At 35.0% G+C, this 14055-nt stretch overlaps 1 protein-coding gene across 1 annotated transcript in view; it reads right to left on the reverse strand.

The window, feature by feature from the left end:
• The window catches only part of LOC129224339 (elongation factor-like GTPase 1), a 328060-nt gene that overhangs the window by 45831 nt on the left and 268174 nt on the right, over positions 1-14055 (reverse strand). The gene's annotated exons all lie outside the window — the stretch shown is intronic.

The raw sequence follows: 14055 nt of genomic DNA on the forward strand, positions 1-14055 counted from the left end.
CATTTAAAAACTATGTACGTGTGTCAGTGTTGCCAGATGGTCAAATCCAGATCTCCCCAATTCCCTTCCAACTTTTCCCCAAAAAGCGATGTTTTCTATCAAAATTCCCCAAATTCAAAAATTATTTTTCCATTAATGTTTTCATAAAATGAATCGACTTCCTCTGATATTTTTGTCTCTTGAAATTTTTTTTTCCCCAAATAGCCAAGCTTTCTTATAAAATTCCCCAACTTTTTTTTTTCTTCCGCATTTTCGTTTTTTTTTTTGGTCTTATTTATCTTTTTTTTTAAAAATCTTTACTAATAATAAAGCTGAAAGTCTCTCTGTCCGGATCTCTCTCTCTCTGTCAGGATCTCTGTGATGCGCATAGCAACCGAGACCGTACGACCGATTTTCATGAAATTTGGCAAAGAATTAGTTTGTAGCTTGGGGGTGTGCACCTTTAAGCGATTTTTCGAAAATTCGACTTTGTTCTTTTTCTATTCCAATTTTAAGAACATTTTCCCGAGAAAAATTATCATAAGATGGACGACTAAATTACCAAGTTATCATAATGTGGAACCGTAACGTGGGTAAGCCAATTGGCGAGAAATTCATCGTGCATTATTTGTAAATGTACAGGGAAACCAAAATACCTTTTAATTTTCTACTACGAGCAAAGTCGTGCAGGTGCTACTAGTCATAAACACAAGCGCTTGACCGAGAGATAAGAAATAACCGAATATTTTAACTATTAATGCGAATTCCGTAGCATAATATTCCACATAATGCGAAATGCGAATTCCATGAAGTAGAGCAAAGCTAAACCAACGCTGTTTGATACAAACAATGTAACTACCATATGTCAAGACGCGAATTTAAATACAAAAAAAAAAAAAAAAAAATCCCCAGGTTTTCCCAAAGAAAAAAAAATTTTCCCCAAAGAATTCCCCTCAAAATTCATTTCCCCAAAATTTCCCCAGAGAGCACTAGATTTCCCCAAAATGTGGAAATTTCCCCCAATCTGGCAACACTGACGTGTGTATATGTGTATTCCTCAAAAACAATGACATAAGAAAGAGTCATTCAGACAGTTCAAAGCAAAGTAACCAACTTATTTGGTACTGGACAGTGATTAAAAAGAAGAAAAAAAGCAAGTATGATGAATTTTTATCACGAACTCGCTTGTTACGAGCACTCGGTTATAACGCAAATATTTCAGTCCCTTCGCTCGTTATAAGCAAGTTCGACTGTATTTGGATACCGACTTCTATTTTCTGAACGATGCACAAAGCTTAAAAACTAAAAATTGAGAAGCAAGATTTTTTTTTTTTTTTTTTTTTGATACACACGTATAATTTTGGGTAATACATTCAAACCAATTTGTCTGATAAAACACCTTTAAAAATGATTTTAAGCATAACTTAAAGTAGAAAAATTCTTAAACAAAACAATGCACGTAATTACAGTGCTGGCCAAATTATTAGAGTAAAGAGTTTTTTTTTTTTTTTTTGTACACTATTTGTACTAAAATACTATTTATTTTACTGTTAAAGTACAGTACATACTGTACACTGATTATTACGTTATTTTAGCATAATTTAATGTTTGCAGGTGGCAGCACTGTCTGCTTTGTTTATGTCCTTTGTTTATCTACCTACCAGGAACATAATCAGCTCAAACAGTTCATTAGTTCTTTTTATTAGTGTGTTCTGCTATATTTAAAGTTAGTTTAGGTAATTAGTGAGTATGTGTATGTGAGTATATATATTAGTGAGTATAAACGATTTTTTACCTCCTTTTTTAAAAAGTTAAGAAATGGTGTAAACCTTGTGAAAAGTATGCCAAAGAGACTTAAAATGCTCATCAAGAACAAGGGAATGCATACTAAATATTAGATAATTATTTCACTGTTCGTTAATGTGTCTATAGTTATGTAATCAATAAAGAATTTGCTTTTAAAACAGCCTCAGTCTAATAATTTGGCCAGCACTGTAATTTGCAACTTAAAAGACTAAATTATATTTCTCAACTCGATTCTTCAAAGATTTCAATCTTTCAAAAAGTACAACTCCTGTAACTCGCTCACTTGGAAGAAGCGTGCCACAATACAAAGAAATGAAATTTTACAGGAGAAGCGTTTGAAGTTCAACTCTTCAGGAAATTTGCTGTAAGAAAAGTAAATTTGCTCTCCAGAAGTTATTATAACAAAAAAATCTGTAATTATTTACCAAAGAAGATAACGTCATATGAAGCCCTTTAAGCGAAAAAATAAAATAAAATAAAAACCTCGTATTGTGGCACTCTTCTATCTTTTTCCGAACGAGTGAACTATTCGAAAACTTAGACAGGTATAAGCCAGTAAATGTCAGGAAAAATTCAATGCTTCTGCTTTTTGTATTTTATTTCCCATTTTTTCACTTGTTACAGATTTGGTTTATAGGCTATACCCTCCCCCCCCCCCCGCTCTCGGGGGCATTCGATGTTGTGAGAAAATAGATACGGTTACTCAGGGTATCTTATTTACCTGTAACGTTGAAAAGTTTCAGATTTTATTTTTTGTTTATTGTTTTTCCCCTTATTATTCCATAGGTAACAAGTTGTTCACGATAAGATGACAGTGTTTAGGAATCAGAAATAATCGAAACGCCTACAGTCAATGGCGTGCATAAGGGGGGGGGGGGACATCTTTGGCCCGGGCTCGAGCCTGAAAGAGGGCCCAATATTTTTTAAACTAGGAGTGAAATATAGGGGTAAACAATATAGAAGGGACCCAGGAAAAGTGCTTTGTGACGGACCCCAAAATTTCTGTGCACGCCCCTGCCTACAATTTTCTCAAAAAATACTACAAAACTGCCAAATATATAACAGCTCGGAGAGAATTTCACATAGAGAACTTTCAATACAACTCTCAGAACAAGGATTCCCAAACATTTATATTTCGCGGCACCCATCGAAGAATCATAATCTTCTCACGGAACAATATTTCATCTCCATAATAAAAATATATGTGTCACTGTAAAAGTCCGAAATCTGGTAAATGTCGACAATAGTCGGTGAATACCAACATTCACTTTCCAAAGACATTGACGAAAGATAGAATATTTTGGATGAATCATCGGTGAAAGTCTACATTCTCCGAAATCGGTCTGCCGAGGTAACATTGATAGCATTGGCACTTGCCGCACCCTTCGCCTCTTTTTTCGGAAACCAGGGTTCCGCAGGGGACGACTTTGGGAACCCAAGTTTTAGAACCATAAAAGATGACTCATGTTTCACGGCAAACGCTTAAAGTTAATAACAAAAATTTTCTATTTACTAATTAACATTAGAACAATTATAATAACAAACCTGACAAAACTCAATATTTAAACTAACAAATTTATTACATTTAGCTTTGAAAGAAACTTATTTTTTCTTTTGCTGTAAAAATTCACCGAATTCCGGTTTCAAAATTCTATTAAGCAGTGGGTGTGTTGTTTATGGTTATCAACGTCGCGTTTTCTCACTGAAACCAATAGGAAGTGCTTAAAACATTACCGGATGACTTGAACCCTGATAAACACGCCCCATTGTTTCCGTCAAGGAAATCAGGAACGGTCTCCAAAAGATTAAAAGGACATTCATTCTGTTTCCTGGACACAAAACACAGACGTAGACAACATCATGTTTTGGTGATCCAATTAACGATAAGAACTAAAAATATCAACAAGTAGCAGTTGGTGATTGAGACATGCATCCGAGTTCTCTTGTAGATGGAATGATATCCTCTATGAACTAAGTCAATAGAAAAAATGAGTGATGTTTTAGTACGTATTTTAGCGCATATTCTTGCGGTTTCAATCTGGTCTTCATCTAGTTTGGCCGATTGCGGATTTACCATGTCGCAATTTCCAAGGGACCTCTACTACCTCAGGACCCCCGAAGGGGATTGAAAAATGCTCATGATCAATGTTTTACATTGCTCTGTGACGAACAAAGGAGCCTGTAAAATGCATTGCGACGGGCCCCTAAATCTGTAAATTCACTAAGTTTAGTGGGTAACATGGTAACAACCAGGCAGTGGCGGCGCTACACTGTAAAAAATCTCGGAAAACTCTCTGAATATATAAAAAAGTTTTCCGTAATACACAGATTCGTACGCCCTCCGCAGTTTTCTGAAATAATCAAAAACGTTTCCCGTATAGCAAGAAAGTAAGAGTCGACGCATGCGCAGCTCACAATTTTATAGTCCAGCAGAAAATCTAAACTGAAACTTTCGAAAGCACGCAATGAAAACAAGTGCTGACTCATGTATGCGAAGTAACACTCATCAAGGGGATTAGTAGAAGTTTTGTTCCTCGCATGAATTCACTGAAGATAATTCTAAAGTCTTATATTTTCTTGCCTATGTATCGTCATAAGATTGAATTTGAAGCTATGTCACTTATTTTTAAGTACGAAGTGCAAATTCTCGACGCATGCTCGCGGAAGGAATACAAACTGAAATTGAAAACCAAATAACTACCGAGAGGACGCCATGTAAATTCATTGCGTCGCATAACTTGTGTAGGTAATTTACTTTTTTCTTGGATACTTTTCTTCTTTCTACCAAATGGGTAATTTTTGTTGGCAGAATTTTATTCTGTCATAAAAATCACCTTTTTGGTGACCAAAGCCTGCAAAAGACCACCACCGACGAATAGGTAAGTCGCTTTGCAACTCTATTACTTTAAAGAGATTTAGTTCATATAAATCTCGTTAAAAAAAAAAACTATTTTCTTCAGTATTATTTTTTCGTTGTGAACTATTGCAATTTGAAAATATTTTACATTACATAGAACACATATTTAAAGTGCAAGTGTGTCTAGTTTTATTCTGTAAAATTTATGAATTGAAGATTATAAAAAAATTTAAATATGTGTTATTGTGTACTTTGTTTTTATGTGTCAATCTCAGTTAATATTTGGCTATGTATCAAGCATTATGAATTAAATGTTATAATATGCAAATTGTCAGGTTTGATAGTTCGTCTTTAAGGTTGCATGTTTTCATTCTCTTGTAAACAGTGTAGCTAGATTGTATGAAGTAAAAAAAAAAAAAACTATCTCTTGTAATTAGGAACATAGTGCTTCAGTATTATCTAAATGACGATATCTCTTTAAATATTTGCATTAGCGAAACGCTTTAAATTAGTTAAATGTGTATTAATTTATTTAACAAATAGATACATATATGTATTTAAAAGTGTCTTCATTTTTTTCGTTTTACGAGCCTCAATTTTACCAAAAGCAAAAAAAAAAGAAAAAAAAAAGACTTAATAAAATAATTTTGTATTTTTACACCATATTAAAGTATTTGACTTATAATTTATATGATACTTTGATTTATAATGTATGTGATACTTTGATTTATAATGTATATGATGTTGCTTTTTCAAGGGGGGGTGGGCGCTTCATAGCATTTTATGGGTGCACCATCACTTTTATGGTGGGGGAGGGGTTATTCTCGTATATATGAAATGGAATAATCATGTAATAGAGTTCAATGTTTTAATAAATAAAATATATAATGCATTTTGCGCACACAATAAAATAAAATCAGTAACCTATTTTGAATAAGTATTTATATTTGTGATGAGCTGGAAAAGGGCAAGAACAGAAGAATCAACCCGAATGGTTCCAGCAGGGGGACTTGGTGTCATATTTAAATTCATCAATTTCTCTGTTGGTACTTTTCGGTACACTTTGTTCGTCAGAGAAATTGACTTGAGGTGAACGAATTCCGGAACGCGAAGGGTATGTAAGTCCTGTCAAATTTTATCCGAAGATAAAAGCTATCAAGTTTGATACAAGATATGTTTTTAAGTTCTGCATTAAAAATAAAATATGTTGATAGTTTTGTCTTGAAAATATTGAGAGAAAATCTGAAGTTTAAGATTGTTTAACAAACAATCCCCACTTTTCAGAAGGTACCCCCACTCCAATTCCCCGACGATTTTGTGATTAGGAATGAAACTACTAGATTATTTCATAATTTTTCAAAAATTTATAACTGTGCATATGTTATGCTGTTAACCATGCTATTTGTCATTAGAAATTCCAAAAAAAAAAAATCCACGAATAATTCTAAAATTGCTTGTATTATTGCTCTTAGATATGAAAGAATTGAAACTGATATGGTATGCAATACTATAATAAAGAATTATGTTTTAGAAAAAATCACGGAAAAAGGATTCCGAAATTCTCGGAAACGTTTTTGAAAATTGTTTGGAGAATTCCGAAATACTCGGAAACGTTTTCGAAACTTTCATGAACCACAGCTGCACAGAATACTCAGAAACATTTCTGGAAATTACGGAAAGAGGATTCCGAAATACTCAGAAACGTTTCTGAAAATTACAGAAAGAGGATTCCGAAATACTCAGACACGTTTCTGGACATTACAGAAAGAGGATTCCGAAATACTCAGACACGTTTCTGGACATTACAGAAAGAGGATTCCGAAATACTCAGAAACGTTTTTGAAACTTTCATGAACCACAGCTGCACGATATACTCAGAAACGTTTCCGGATTTTTTTTACAGTGTAGGCGTCGGCGACTGCCGACGGCCTCGCGCAGATAGGGCCTCGCAAAATTCTCAGAAGTAAATTCTCAAAAATTTTAAGAAATTTCCATGTTTTCAATTGAAGCTCTTATTAAATGCAACAGACACAAAAGTAATCAAAATAGTGCGTGCAGCGGAGACTGCACAGAGTCAGCCTTAGCAAATGCGTTGCCCAATTTTGTCGGGGGCCTGAATTTAAAATATTCAGTAGCTACAACTTTCAGCTAACTCTATTCCCCCCACTCTCGTCCTATTTCTTTTCTTTTTCTCTTGTTTCCTAATTTCGTCTAAAAATAAGAAAATATTCAAAATGCTGCTCTTTCGAAAACACACCCCTCCCCCACTTCCCTACACACCCCTCCATACACACGCTCACCGAAAGCATTATGGAGCATCTGAAATTTCGTTTCCAGATCTTCAATTTCGCGATATTTCCAGCTTAAAGCCCCCTAATACTGAACAACATCGAAAATCGCTTAAAACTGTGTTTTTGTAGCTTGAATTTGAAAAATTACCGAGCCTAATATTGCAAAATATGACCTTACAATCGCATTTTTAAGGCTTGAGTTTCAGAAAATATTCGGGCAAGGGTCCCCATACCGCCTTTCTTTTATATGATTAACAATTAGGTTTTTTAAACTACATTAACAAAAAGTTTAAGCGGACTTGTTCCTGAATATAAAATATTGCTAAAGTTTATAGGACCATAATTTTCAAAATTTTTTGAGGGAAGAGCTCCCTTCCTTCTCGTAAAATCTTCAAGTTTGTCTAAAATTCTGTTTTTGAGATTTTAATTTCGAGAATTTGCAGGGGATTGATGTTGACCTATTTTTTTAAACAAAAGAATCGATCTGGGACAGTCTCTGACCCTAAACTCAATAAATATGGCCTATAATTGTGTTTTTTAAGTCTTCAATTTCTAGAAATTTCCACCGAGACCTCTGTAAATGTTTCCCCTAACATGAGCAAAGAAAGCCTAAAATGGTGTTTTTAATCTACAAATTTTAAAATTTTTCCGGGGGAGAACCCCGGATCCTCCGTTCAATCAGGTTATTTTTTCCCCCTTCAATGTGCCGCCTCCCTCCTCCCACCACCAAAAAAAACTTTTTGATTGCGCTACTAGTCACGAAATGTTTTTGTCCTAGCAATTAAGTGAATCGGGAACTCTAAGTGCCAATAATTAGTACAAAAATTAATTATATGAATTCAATGATTTGTCTGAAAATATTTTATGATTAAGAGGGCCTCGCAAAACTGCATCGCCGACGTCTACTTTTGCTCTCCTGCCGCCACTGCAACCAGGGATGCGGAGTCGGACGAAAAATAAACGATTCCGACTCCTTTACCCCAAAATCAGTCTGACTACGACTCCATAAGCGCTGGCAGAGTTGCGGACTTGGAGGGAAAATGCCCGACTCCGACTCTTGGAACTTTAAACCTTCGACTCCCGACTCCGACTCCTTTACCCCTAAATCAGTCCGACCCGAACTCCACAAGTACTACCAGAGTTGGACTTGGAGGGAAAATGTTTGACTCCGACTCTTGGAACTGTAAACCTTCGACTCCCGACGCCGACTCCTTTCCCCCCTAAATCAGTTTGACTCTGACTTCGCAGCCTTGGCAACAACAGAAACCGAGATCCACTAGTGTAGTCAGGGAAAAATATTTGGAGGGAGATATAGTTAAATTTCGGAGCAGGATACAGTTAGTTTTGGTCCTTTTCTATGGCCCAGAAAGGAAAAATTATGAGTTTCGAAGGAGAATATATCCCCAACTCCTCCCTCTGGAAACGCCACAGTTGACATCTGCTTTGAGGAGAGGTTCTAAAACTGTTGGAAATGACTTTTTGGCAATCAGATTCTTAGCCACTCGCTTCATTTCATTCCTAAAGCCTCGAAATTATTCAGAGTAACTTAAAAGCTATTTTCCCCCTCCAAATTTGGTACAATTAATAGGCAATTCGTCTTATTTAATAACGTTTTACTAAACGCTTTAATGGAGAAGATAGCAAGTGAAAAAAATTTATCTAATCTTATCATTGAAAAGACCATTATAGAGTAGTACATCGACGAAACCAAAAATTAACAACCGACCCATCAATGAGTCACGATCCAACTGTTTTTGGAAACTCTTTAACGAACGTAAAGTATAAAAAAAAAAGCAAAAACTAAAACTAAAGAGCAATTTTCTTTTTTATATTTCCAAATTGTGTACAGTTACTCACAATTTCGTCTTATTTAATCCCATTTTCCATTTCACAAATGAACTGTAGTAAGTTTTTAACTAATTCTCCAGCGTTGACAGTGAAAGGACAGACAGTTGGCAAATCGGGGACAGTATAGTAACATTGCGTTTCAAATGTTTTTCCCTTTTTATGATGCTTTAATGTACCCTCTCATTAGGTGTAATGAGGATATGGAATGTGTGTACTGTACACACGCTGGTATTTTGTCATTAGGAAAAATTTGAAACTTCATGCGGTAAATTGATAGTTTCTCCCTCCATAAAGTTAAAATTGGAAGCACCCCTGTATAACTTCAGGTCATATTCCGCTAAAAGTTACGTAGTCACGGGCGTTTTCAACCATCAACACTACAAGCGAAGTCCGTTTTCAAAGATAATTCATTTTCATTAGTAAACATTAAGCTCTCATTAATTTTCAAGCAACACAACTTCTTCGATTCGTCCCACGATAAATCTCAACTACGAAATGAAGGAACAGCAGATCGAATAAATAACACCGAAAATAAACAAGGTTGAATGAGCTGACATGTTTGGCTCGAGCTCAAAAACAAGTCAACAATTCAAAATACATACACGAGAATGGACTGGAAAAGAACATCATATTTCTAAACATAGCATAGAGGGAATGAAATGAGTTTAACCTCCCAGGGGTCTTGTTTACAGTTTGCCAAGGAATGTTGTGTATGATTTGATTTTTCACTCAGCGTGCCGGTGTGAACTTCATGACGTCACAAATGAGGAAGACAGCGAATAAATATAAAGTAAACCTCCAGTATGACTATTTTTGTTATGAGGAAAATCACGAGTCTCTTGCTTCAAATGGCTTTTTATCTCTCAATGCCTTACTTCTAAGAATATTATAGCTTTTAAGTTCAGTTGATACAGGGGTGCCCCCCCCCCAAGTTCAATGGCGCCAATTCCCCCACCCCTAAAATTTTTTCCCTCTTTCCCTTTTTTATTTTTTAGCTCTCTTCTTTTTAATTAATTTTTTAAAAATACTTTTTATTGTTAATTTTTTTAAAATAATTTTTATTTATTAATTATTATTTTATTTGAAAAGTTCTGTACTATGCCAATGACATACACACACACACACACACACACACACACACACAAACCAACAGAATAAAGTAAAATAAATAATTTAAATTAAAAATAAATCATTAACTACATTTTAATAAATGAAATGCACCATGAAATGCGCCCCCCGTGAGCACCCTTGAGTTGACAGCAGAAACGATGAAAGGCAAACGGAATTTTTCCTACACTAATTTAGGCCCGTCATTTAAATTTTTTCTGAGGGAGGGGGCACACTCGATGTAAGGTTTTTAGGAAAAAAGCAAAAAACACTTAACTGTCAAGACATTCATTTTCCAAAGCCAGAGGGGGGGGGGGGGGCAACTGACCTTTCCAGACCCGTTTAAATGACGGGCATGACACTAGTTAATCATAAAATAGACAGCATGCCCATTGCTATTTCGTATCAGAAAATATTACAGATCAATATTTGAACCTGAGTAAAATCTTTAAGGCCAACATAGAAAAAAGCATATGAGGACAAAATTTCAAATATTTATAAGCTTGTGTGGGAGTCATTCCTTCAAATTACTTCAAATATTCTTGTTTTCATGAATGAAACTAGATTTTGACAAAATTCGGGATGTATTTTTTACCATTCATCTTCGATGGTAGATTTCAGCTCTATTGATGAAGTAAAATGTCTCTCCTTTGCATAAACTCTTCTTGCTAAGTCACCCAAAAAGTTCTCTATTGGGTTAAGATCTGGAGACTTAGTTGGTCATTTCAAAGTTTCCACATTGTTTACTTGGAGCCTATTTTTTGCACTGTTACTCAGATGGATAGATGCATTGTTTTGCTGATATTTTCAATTTTCTCCAGCAATAAATTCAGCATTTGGTAAAAGATGACTTGGGAGGACATTTTGATATGCTTGTGAGTTCACTTTACCTGAAACAAACGCAATTGAGCACACACCATTGTAAGCAAAGCACTCTCAAGTTCTGACAGAGCCTCCATCTAATTGGCGCTTGTAGAATATTTTTTTCTTTTCGTAAATCATGCCAATAGTACTTCCGTCCGTTTGGTCCATCCAAACTCCACTTCTTTTCGTTAGAAAAAATTTTTTGTATTCATTGATTATCCCAGGTCATGATTTCCTAGCTAAAGTTGAAACGCTCTATATTGTGCATTTTCAATAAACGAGGGTTAAGCAATTTTGCAGCATTAATAAAATTTCCACACCTTCTAATTGTGTTATATATCGTTTTTGATAAACATTTAAACCTATCGTCTGAATAAGTTTCCTGTTTGAGTACTTTTCAGGTAATGTAATAATTTCCAAACTCTTCTTCCATGACGCGAGGACAAAGCTTTAAGTTTTCCCGTATTTTCTTTTTACCCCAATTGTGTTTAAATCGAACAAAAAATGTTGACTTCAGTCTTCGATCTTCCTGTTTTTTCGCAATAGTACGCCTACTTATCCTTGTTGAAGAAAAAGCTTCAATCTACCCTCTTTCTTGAAAAGTTAACGTTTTACCTTACGATATCGTCACAAGTACGACAAAAACTTTGAAGAAATTAATCACAAAACTGCAAGTTGAAGGGTTTCCACAATCTTGTTAACTGAGGTGAGATTTATTACAGTATAAGTACTTGCAGTTTTTAAAAAATACTAGTAGCCTTCAAGTTTTTACTCAAGCTGAAATGCTAACTTTGAATAAACCACTGCTTTTCTGCTTATTGCATGCTTTACAAATCCTGTATGTTGCATTATTTCTTACCAATGAACATTAATAATTAATAATACAATGATATTAAAATCCCTTTAATTTCATTTTCCTTTTTTCAAAGAAAATTATACTGGCCTTAAAGTTTTTACTCAGGCTGTATTTCACAGAAGAGAAAGTTTCATAGGACTTTTTAAAATGATAATTCAAATGTTTCATTTTTAGTTTTTAATATTATTATTAATTTAATTCATTTATTTATTTGGCAACAATTGAAGAATATTATTATTATTTCAATTAATTTCAATTGAATTGAAAAACTACAAGCAAAACCGAATTCAGCTCCAAAAAAAAAAAAAAAAAAAACTCAAAATGCTTCTGACACCGTTCTTGCCTACTTTTATGTAAAATGATCCCCTGAATCAAAATATGACCACCGTTTTCCCCCCATCACCCACCCTGTTTTGGAGATAGCGCCCCCAATTTCTATTTATTTTTTTCAGTTTTCGACAGCGTTATAGACATGATTTGCATTGGGGGAGGGGGAGCGATGAGAAAAGCACACTTCGACTACTCCAGTTAGTACACCGCCCCTGCGACTGTCAGACAAAGGTAACTATCATCAAAACAGTGCCGTAACTATCATGTGTGTCACCTGGGGCGGTAGTTTGTGGTGTCACCCGTCCCCTACAAACACACACACACAAATGTAAACATAAAAACATGCAATTTTTCAGAAACAACTACATTTGTGTTATAAAGACATTTCGAGTGGACAAATGTACAAAAAACAAAACAAAAAATGTGGGGGATTTGGGGGTTAACCCCTCGGGAAAATTTTTAAATTTGTAGTCTTAAAAATGCATTTTAGCTTCATATTTTTCAAAAACTTGCATTTCCACTTTAGGTGTCACATTCCAGACAGGTGACACCCGGGGTGGAGCCCCCCCCCTCCCGTAGCGACGCCACTGCTCAAACACATAATTATTACGAAACACCTCGGTCAGCAGGAGAAGATTATAAGAAGTCAGAGATCACCACCTTCTCCTACAGCGAAGAACACCAGATATTTTTTTTTTTCTTCGTTGTGCGAGTATTTTGCTCAGTTCTGGAGAGTTAATTATAAATCTCAGAAGGAAGACTTTTTAAATATTTTAATAAAATTGATTAGCTTTAGATTTTAATTGTTCGGAATCGTATAAATTACGTTGCTTACAGTTTATGAGAATAAGTTGTAGAGCTGAGAACAGGTTATCGGAATTTTCAGAATGAAGATAACATCATTGAAAGAATGGATAACAGACGTTAGTCAAATGAAAAAAATTAATTCGGGAATGGAATATGTATGCGAGCATCCACTAACTACTAAAAAGTAAATAAATTTTCAGTTGAACTTTCAAATAAAATTAGTTTCTGATGAAAATAACACTATAGCAATTTAAAAGAAAACCTAAAAAAAAAAAAAAAAAAACTGGTCACATTAATGAGGCCTGAAAACTGGTTTCTGCGGGCAACTAGTAAATAAGGTTTTAACGTCTGAATTACAGTAGACCCTCGTTTTACGCGGGAGTTACGTTCCACGGAAATTCCGCGCAAATTGAGACCTAATACTAGTGTTAAAATAGGGGTTTGGTTCCGTAGATAACAAAATACTTCATTCTAGTGATGACTAATTGTATAATAAGTTTAATGTGTACTTACATCGACTTTTATGCACAACATACATAAAGGAAACATAAATTAATTTCATGTTCTGTTTATAAAGAATGAGCTGGTTTGGCTATGATAGTCTTTTGGCAGTCATTAAGAATTTTTCTCTATAATTACTTGCAGAGCATTAAAACGCATAAATGATCACTTGCGTCATTTCCATGATAGAATCTTCCCTCACTAACAAATCAGAAAAATCATTTCTATTGCCTAGGAATGGCTCAAAATTTTCAATGTGAACGTTTTTGGTTGTGCGTCACCGACGACGTGCGTTATCCTAGTTGATTTTGGCCTCCTTTGGCACTCCTAAAAGCTCTTCTTCCGATGAGTTCTGAACTGTGGGAAATTAATATCGTTACTTCTGGAAAGAGCTCTAGAACCAATCGCGTAAAATGTCTCCAGTGGCCCAAGCTCGATTATTAACATGGCAAAATGCAATTGATTACGCATAACTTGCAATCTTTAGGAGTTTGGATTTTGAAAGAGGGAAAATTTTTATCTGTTTGCATTGCCGCATCCGCGTAAAACCGAAATTCATCCGCTTAAAATAAAATAAAGGTGTCAAATCTTAAACCGCGTATAATCGAAACCGCGTAAAATAAACCCGCGTAAAATGAGGATCTACTGTACTCGAAATATCACTGCTGCAGAGTAGTTGCAGGTCTTTGAGCACAGCCATAGGAATTTTCAGAATGAAGATAACATCACTGACGGAATGGATAACACACGTTACTCAAATGAAAAAAATAATTCGGGGATGTGGAAGATGTGCACGAGCATTCACAGAC

Source organism: Uloborus diversus, chromosome 6 (genome assembly GCF_026930045.1).
Source record: "Uloborus diversus isolate 005 chromosome 6, Udiv.v.3.1, whole genome shotgun sequence".
Classification (NCBI taxonomy): Eukaryota; Metazoa; Arthropoda; class Arachnida; order Araneae; family Uloboridae; genus Uloborus; species Uloborus diversus.